Genomic DNA, 9,352 nt, shown 5'->3' on the forward strand with positions numbered 1-9,352 from the left:
GCGCATGGATATGACTGTGTGTGTGTGTGTGTGTGTGTGTGTGTGTGTGTGTGTGTGTGTGTGTGTGTGTGCTTGGAGGCGCCCTGAGATGATGTTATTTTGCCAATTACGGATAATTCTCTCTCTCTCTCTCTCTCTCTCTCTCTCTCTCTCTCTCTCTCTCTCTCTCTCTCTCTCTCTCTCTCTCTCTCTCTCTCTCTCTCTCTCTCTCTCTCTCTCTCTCTCTCTCTCTCTCTTATACTCATAGCTATCAGGTGCTCCTTGCCGCTTACTCAATAATTCTGGGAACGTCTGAACACACAGGAAGGCATTTTTATGTACGAGTATGTGTATGGGAGGGGAGGACCTAAGATGGGCATTAAAGTTAAAAATAGAAACAGCTGGCTAATTTTCTTTATGGGTTCAACTGACACTTTCGAATCGGTGCTCGACCCAGGCCTGGAGCACCGCTTCACGAGGAAGTAAATCTTCATTACCGACGAGACGAGCGGCGAGGCGGCACCGCGGCTCCAGGCGGGGCGGCGGCTCCTCCGACACCCGCGTCATGCCCTTCAGCTTCCAGCAGGTGAGTCCCGAGCAGGTTTTTTCATTATGAAGCATCCTGTGCAGTCACCGTGACAGTCACGCAGCACTTGATCTTTGTTATAGAATATTCAATGCTAATCGAGTTCAGGTGGACGCTAATATGTTTGAATAATTATATTTGTATTTAGATGTTTTTGATAAGATTTGACAATGTTAGCACAGATTGAAAAAGTACGCATGACTAAGATTCAAGTGTCCGAATTTTTAAGCTTTTCTACACGTGTCATTCTCAATCAGGCTTGTTTGGCGTGCGTGGCACACACACACACACACACACACACACACACACACACACACACACAGTCTATATATGACGTTATGTTGTCATGGCAACTGTTCCAACCAAATACCTAACAAGCCAACAGTAATGAATGTTGACTATTCAATCAGTAAATCAGCGGCAGGAGGCACGCCGGATGGTGTTATTAACCGTTAAATAATATGAATGAATCCAGTAGTTTACTTAATAGGTAGTCTATATGTTAATAAGAAAACATCACGCTTCACGCTGACAAGCCTTATTCTCGAAAATATCTTCTCCGTTCACTATAGTTCGACTTTAATATTTGAACTTTGTATATTAGGAAATTTGTCAATCTCTTTCTTGGCACAATGTTAATAGATTAACATTCTAATGATCGTCAGACGGGAACATCCTCCATTCAGTCCTTACCCCCCCCCCCTACACACACACCGGTACAAGGGCGATAAGGAAGGAACCTCGCAGAGGGCTAATTTCCATATTCAAGCAGCCTTTGTTTCCTCTTCTGAACACACACTGAGAGATCCAGTACGATCATTTGCTGTGTTGTGGCACCTCTCCAGGCGACTGAGAGCCTAATAACAACACCCAGGCAAGTCACTACGCGAGATGCCTTGCGGCGAACGGGAAACTGAACCGGTGGTTGAAGCTTCGGTTCGTGGGTAGTTGCTAGATGTCTGGTAATCAAGAATTCTAGAAAGCTCTACATCCAAGCATGGGGACTATGTAGTATCCTTGCAGTTAACAGACCACAGTCTTGCAGATGCACTGGCGAGGTAATGTGCCTGGCTTTGCGTTAAACTGTAGTCCTCCCTCCCGGCCCATCATAATTTGCTGACCGCATGGGTGAGTGGCACCTCTTCCATCATTTTGCTGCCGATATGTGCTCAAAAATAAAGCAAAAAACACCACAACGCGACTTAATTAATTAGGGATGCAGACATATGGGTGAGTTTAAGACATTCCCTGGACACTAACAGACCGTCGTGTCCCGTACATCGATGTGTGTGTGTGTGTGTGTGTGTGTGAGAGACTGGTGACTGTAGCTCAGCGGTGCGTCAGTGAACGGTTTATATCAAGGGTAGGCAAGCCTCCTTGGTTCAGATGTCGGGGTGCAGCGGGCGAGGCCCAGTGAGTCGATTTGTTGCCACGCTGTTACCCTTTCCTTGTCAGTATATTTTATTTCCTGAATATGCTTTTCATTTATAAATGGTGTGTGAAAAACACCATAAAAGAAAACCTTTCTAGAATAAATGTTTTTATACAATAACACAGCCTGGAAGGATTGTCTAGCATATAGGCTATTCCTTTTCTCCACATAGGTATATCACACAGGTATATACTTTTTTATATACCCCCAGCAGACGAGCGGCTGAATAGACACTCCCAGAGAATGACTGAACGACAGCCAGGCTGGACTGAATGATCCAGCAGTTGCTGCAGGTTAGTGATTGTCACTGCTTAACACACACACACACACACACACACACACACACACACACACACACACACACACACACACACACACACACACACACTCACTTAACACAAACGTATGGAAGTGGATTTTCTATAGGTAGGTAGACTGATAAATAGGTAGACCTAACCAGGTGAAAATATTAATATATAAATCTAATTACACAAAGAATAAGATTTTTACCCTAGTATATATTTTGCTTATTGTTCATTATCTTCATTTGCATGAAATGCTGAGCAGCCATTATGAAGGTGTATCGAGGGAGGGAGATAGTTAACTAGTCATTGCCCTGGGTTATCAGTGATCCTGATCATGGGCTGCATTTCGTTCGTATGAATAGGCCAGCTGGGTCGTGTGTCTAGGCAGGGACATTTTGGAACAGTGGAATCTTTACTGCGACACGGACCAAAGTTAGCATCGTGATTGCTGTTTACCTGTTTGGGTCTTGGCATATGACATATTGACATGCACTGCTGGCCTTCTATCCCGTACAATGCATGTTTATTCCCAGAGGATAGTAACTAGATGGTTAGGTACTTGTTGCCAGGGACCGACACTTGAGTGGCAATCCGGGGGTCAGGACTCAGGAGTGGGCTGGACAGGGCAAATTTGGCACAGTTGCACCGTAAGTTAATTGGCTCGAATTTTGAACACGACAATGTTATCAAATTTATTAGTGTGGTGACGCAACCTTAATAATTGTTCCCAGCACCATAGATGTGCCTAGCCTGGGCCATCCCGTCTGATCATTTATAATTATATGGGCCATTAAGTATTAGACGGACCAGTCAGAGGGCAATAACTAATAATATTTGACTCCTTAACCTTTGCAAATGGTAACTTAAAAACAATATGTTGCAGTTTGTCATAGTTCCCAAACAAGGGCCTTTTGAGTGTATTTTTGTTAGTGAAACTATTATAAAAACAAGTATTGCTGCATGTCACTCCTGGTGACTGTATTCCTAGTAATACTGACGGCATACAGGCTTTGAAGGAGGGTCATTAGTTTTCTTCATATTTATCTTCAGACCTGAATACTTTCAAACTGTGTAATCTCCTTGATATTTTTTTTCAAAATAATTCAGTAAGACTATAGCAACAGTAGTTGTGGAGGAACAACACAGAACCTGATGATTGGTTAGAGAATGAATATGATGAAAACCAGAGTTTACCTTCCCCAGGTTTCCATTTATCAAGCATCCTGAAAGGAAGGATGAACAGCTACTATAGGTGGGCTGATTTTTTAACACAGGCACACACATTCAGGAGACCGTGGGAAGTAGACTTTGGGTAACCCGCATGGTACACAGCCTTTATGTGAATGTGTTCCTGCCCACCAACATTTATTCAGGCTTTGGGAATTCTGATTCTGAAAGCCTTTTGTATATACTTGAGCTACTTTATTAAACTCAAGTATAGGAATTTCTGAACTAATTATAAGGTCTTCTCATCATGATTTACTCCCACTTTTCGTTTTCTTTATTTACTTATCTACAGTTACACTGGGACTTTCCAAATACAGCAAAACATACTCGCCACCTTCCTCTTGGCCACCCTGACTGTTGTACAATTCCATGTAGGTAAATTCTTTACGTACGTAACTACCTCTTCCATATTATTTGTGACATTCACAAGAGCAAACAACTGGTATCTGCCAATGCCCAGTCTACTGGTTGTGTTCATGTTTCTGCTGTTCTTCCAGCTTGTCCATGCTAGATTTAGATCAGATATCAGACAATTTTAAGCTCAGTTATCCCAGCTCTGTCATCTACGTAGTTTTCTTCCTAATCTTTGTACTCCATCAGGTTTTCTGTTTCATTTGTTTACTGCCACTGATCATGGGTATATTTCCAGGAACATTAGTGTTTGCCATTTGCTTTTCTTATATTTCCTCCAGTCACATTAATTAGAAATTCTGATTATACAAATTGATTTAATAAGCCATTTCCCTGAGCATAGGGATAGTGGAGTGTTGCTACTTATGTGACAAAAATTGGTAAGGAATATATGAGTAGGTCTAAGATTAACAAAAAAAAAAGGTCAGTGGCTCTGGAGAAGAACTGGAACAATTATAAAATAAAACAAGATTAATTATCCCATCAGTATATTAATGAATAACAAATGCATTAGTAAAACCTTTGTAACAATTAAATTAAAGCAGGGGTCGGCAGCCTTTTGAACATAGAGTGCCAAGTCTAATTAATGCCTTTTCTTTTACTACCTTGCGTGCCAGGTGTTATTTTTTCCCACATTATAAAGCGTATGTCCTATGGAAATTGAGATCATAATCATAGACATAGACTCATAGAGTATGTAGTGACCATTATAACTAAAGTAAAGTGTATTATCCTGCACATGTATAACATAAATGTTACCTTTTTGTAGCAATTAGCATTCCTTGTAACTAAAAATATATTATTTTTTTATTTTAAATTTATACTCACAATATTAATGCGATCCTTGCCCTTGCTTCCCTTTGGCCAAAGTTGAAATTTCAGGTGAGTATCTGGACACCTTGAGCTTCACACAACCGTCAGAATGATCCGTTGTAAGCTTGCTGCGATGGGGGTTGAGGATGTGCCTCATGTGTGAAAATATCTGCTCACATTGATATGTAGATCCAAATGCTCATAGCAATGCAAAAGCTACCTTCTTCATGCAATTTAATTTATCAGGCAGTGAGGTCCAGGAACTTAATATGGAGGCTGCATGATCATTCGTACTAGTTTCCAATATTTCTCGAAGATCTTTAAATTTAGTTGACCACAATGATGAGGCCTGAAGGTCAATCAGCTGCATTTCCAACTCCTCAGTTTCCATCCACTCAAAGAGAGACTCGTCCAACTCACTGTCTTTAAAGGTGTCTGGTCTGATTAAAAACGAAAACACTGGGCCAGTGTGTTGGAAATCTTGAAATCTGATTGAGGACTCCGACTTTAATTCTTGCATGTACACCTGAAGATCAGTAGTGTTGACAGGATGAATTGCAGACAAGTTCTTCAAGTTTTTGAAGTAACGGAAAGAACCAGTTTTGATATCTGATGAGTAAACTGCAAGCTTTGCAACAAATGCCTTCCAAATATCATACAAATCCATCACTGTTTTTCCTGCACCTTGCAAGATAAGATTGAGGTCGTTTAGATGTTTGGTGATGTCTGAGAGAAACATAAGTTTCACAGTCCAGTCTCTGTCCTCCAGCTCAGGATAGTCTTGGCCTTTTTCTGATAAAAAAAATCTTCATTTCATCAAAGCATTCCACAAACCTCTCCAATACCTTCCCACAGCTTAACCACCTAACACTGCTGTGCAAGGGTATATCTTTGTAAGCACTGTCCACCTCTTCAAGGAAAGCTTGAAACTGCCTGTGCGTAAGAGAAGAGTGTGCAACAAGAACATTCACTACTGTTGTAACAGTAGCATCACTTTGTTGAGATCCGAGCTCGAGATCTTGGCACATAAATTTTCTTGATGAATTATGCAGTGCAATTTCAGAATGGGGTGTCCAGTTTTATCCTCAACCATCTTAGTAAAACCCTTGTTTTTTCCTACCATGGCAGGGGCACCATCCGTTGTAACTGCAAAAATCTTTCTTATGTCAACCCCTCTGTCCTCAAAATGATCAGTGAATGTCTTCAGTATGTCTTCTCCCTTGGTAGTGCCATACATAGGTTTAAGACAGCACAGCTCCTCGTGTATCTCTGTGTCACTATACCTGGCAAAAACAGCCAAGCGGGGAATGTCATTTATATCCACGCTTTCATCCAGGGCCACACTGAACACAGGTGTAGTTGTTAAAGCAACAGTTTGTTGCTCACTTACATTAGCAGCCATTTCAGAAATACGTCTCTCCACGGTCCTAGCTGAGAGTCTTGTCTTTTATCCTTGAGATGATCATGTGTGTGTTTGATATGCCATCAAATAACACCTCAGAGCACTCTAGGAAAGCTGCTTTTATAAAATCTCCATCAGTAAAAGGCTTTCCATGCTTGGAAATACACAGAGCTTGTTTGTAACTGGCCTCAGTTGCATTGTTTTTGTTAGCACTTAAACACATTACTTTGTTTCTCATAGCGCGATACTGCTTTCTTAATCGCTGCAGCCTTGTCTGTACTGTCCTTGAAAGTCTTCTCGTGTCTTGTTTCAAAGTGTCTTTTAACACTCGATGTGCGGCACACGACATTCTCGCAGCAGAGAGCACACACAGCACGATCATTCTGCTGAATAAATCCAAAGTCATTTGTCCATGATGACTGAAATGATCGGACATCAAGCTTGACTTTTTTCGCAGTAGCCATGGCGACAGTAACTAGAAAGAGTGTCACTCACGGCGGCTAAATAGTCACTGAAGCAGAAATAGCAACGTTGCCGCTGCGTGACTGATGCGTCAGCAGCAGCAACGTGTCTCATACTCGTTTACATCTCGTTGTACTCACGTATTCCTCATCGCGGGTACGAAACATTTTCGTTTTAATTCAATGTATCATAGGAAAGAATGATTTAAAATCGTTCGAAAACTTAAACTGTGATAAAAGTAAGGATGTACTATCTCTCTCTCTCTCATTATTCTGTTTTTTAGCTTTTTCTTTGCTTCTTCGAATCACGTGGCGTGCCATAGGCAAGCACTCTGCGTGCCGAGTCTGGCACGCGTGCCAAAGGTTGCCGACCCCTGAATTAAAGTTTTTAATGACATTGCAGCATGTCGAGGGTGGAGGGGTATTCTAATATTGGTGTTACTTTCTTTCAGGTGTGGCCAGGTGTTGCAACCCTCCAATAAGCACCTGTACCAATCTGGATAGAGATGTGTAGTACACAGTGTAAGGACAATCCAGTTGTCAGTCGAACATCTGGCACTGTTCCCCAAAAGAGCTGACAAACACCGAGCCAAGTTTTTTTTCTTTTCTTTACACTCTGGCCTATAGCGCTGGTAGGCTTTTTTCAGGGGACTGGTGGTCGACCCAAGCCCGTCATGGCGCAGGCAAGTGTTTATAGCAGCACCATTTATTCTTGGCTCATGCTGCCCGCCGGAGCTCATTCTTGATTCACTTGGACAGTTCCTCTAGAGTTGGGGTTGATAGGTGATCTTCAGGACAGCACGTGGGTAGCCTTATGCCACTTGGCAATGACTGAAAAATCCCAGGTGGTAGCAGAAGATTTGAACCCGCATTGTCCAGAACATGGTGAACGCAGGACCTGCACACTAACCATTCAGCCACTGCCTCTCTGTTCCAACATGAGTAAAAAATGAGAGGCCAGAAGAGAGTGGTTGATTTCAAATGGAGAAGTGTCTAGATAGGCAGGAGGAAATAGATGAAGGAAGGCTGCTCTGGAGTTAACCTGCATAAGGAATTAGGATAGTATAGAGACGAGTAGAACGTTATGTGAAGAGAGGGGCCACAGTAGAGGTGGAGGCATGCAGTTAGCAAGCTTAGAAGGGCAATCATCATGAAAATGTCTGTAGAAGACAGAGGGGCAACATTGCAGCAGAGTTTGCTATAGAAGAAGAGAGTTTAAGTTTGACTCCATCGAGTCCAAAACAGCTATGTGAGTGAAGCCCCTCCTATATGAAATGCGCTCTCCATACGAGGACAGACAAGGCCCCTGGATATCATTTGTGAGGGGTAAAAAACTGAAAGACTAATACAGAACACACAACTTCAAAGAAGCTGATTTAGGAAGAGGTGAGATGAAATTATGAGTTGAGGATAGACCAAATAAGTTTATTGTTTAAGTGGACAGCCGAGTGTTGTCATAGAATAGGGAACAGATGTTCGGAATTCTATCCCTCTGTTTTTATCTCGTGTTTCCTTTCAAGCTGATCTATCTATGCTGTGGTAATCCTGCCACTGTCTTCCCCTAAGCCTATCAGCACCTATATTCTGTACGACTATTTTATCTCCCTCTCTGAGGAAAAAGTCAATTTCTCCGCCTATCAACTCAACAAATTCCATCGTCTATTCCCTAGTCTTCGACCACACTCAGCAGTCCCCTTCCTCTACACTAAATATTCTCTGTCTATCCTTAACTCAAAACATTAACTGAAAACTTATTTCCTCTCTTGCTAAATCAGTGTCTTCGAGGTTATGCATTTGTATCGTTTTCACCAGTTCTATTCCCCCTCACACATGCTGTCCACATACAAGGGTCTTTTCTGTCCTCATATGGAGTATGACAGAAGTCTTAGACAAATGGTGGAAAATTCTGTAGGATCAAGGTCATGGGCACGAGAGGAAGTGACATCTTGGCATACATAGATGCAGCATCCAGCTTGGATTGAAAGCTAGGATGAAGATAGCAAGAGACATACATCACGGCAGCCACTAATACATAGGAATACATAGGAGGAACAGACACCAGAAGACCTATCGGTCTATGGCGAGGGTGTCTGTTTACTACCGCTACTACTAGTAATCTACGTGTGATAGGACAGGACAGAAAAGATGAAGGGTCCTCCCCACCCACCTCTCCCTCCGGCAACGTGCCGGCAGGAAATAGTTAGAAGAGAACACCATGTACCTTTAAGGAGGAATGGGACATGGAAATTTTACAGTAAAGAGAGAAATAAGAGGAAATTACTACCCTTAACTTACACTACTGGTAACCTAAGCTGTGGGGGAAAATGACTTCATTACATAAGAACATAAGAACACAGAAACACAAGGAGAATGGAAGAGGACGAGTGGCCTGCACAGGGCAGCCTCAGGATCCCCCCTAATACTCACGATGGGTGAGGTGTAGTTTCAGGGGCACAGGTGGAGGCTTGATCCTCGTTTTACCGGCGGTACTAGGCACGGCACAAGTAACCTGTCACCTTACTGCACCCACACCTCACTCCACCTGTCATGCGGACATTAACTGTTGCTTTACTCTATTGTTAACTTACGCTACTTGCAATCTAGGTTGTAGGGAGGATAATATATAAGTAACACAAGAAGAAGGAAGTTGAAAAGAGTAACACAAGAAAAAGGAATTTGAAAAGAGTAACACAAGAAGAGGGAGTTTGAAAAGAGTTACACAAGAATAAGGAAGTT

The 9,352-nt window shown here is 42.3% G+C and overlaps 1 long non-coding RNA gene across 1 annotated transcript; it reads left to right on the plus strand.

The window, feature by feature from the left end:
- Window positions 1–397: 397 nt before the first annotated feature.
- On the plus strand, window positions 398–9,136 carry LOC126992813 (uncharacterized). Its single transcript, XR_007747083.1, has 3 exons — window positions 398–565; window positions 2,209–2,290; window positions 7,069–9,136. It is a non-coding gene; the product is annotated as an uncharacterized LOC126992813 (long non-coding RNA).
- Window positions 9,137–9,352: the final 216 nt, after the last annotated feature.

The sequence above is a fragment of the Eriocheir sinensis genome, unplaced genomic scaffold (assembly GCF_024679095.1).
Source record: "Eriocheir sinensis breed Jianghai 21 unplaced genomic scaffold, ASM2467909v1 Scaffold502, whole genome shotgun sequence".
Taxonomy (NCBI): Eukaryota; Metazoa; Arthropoda; class Malacostraca; order Decapoda; family Varunidae; genus Eriocheir; species Eriocheir sinensis.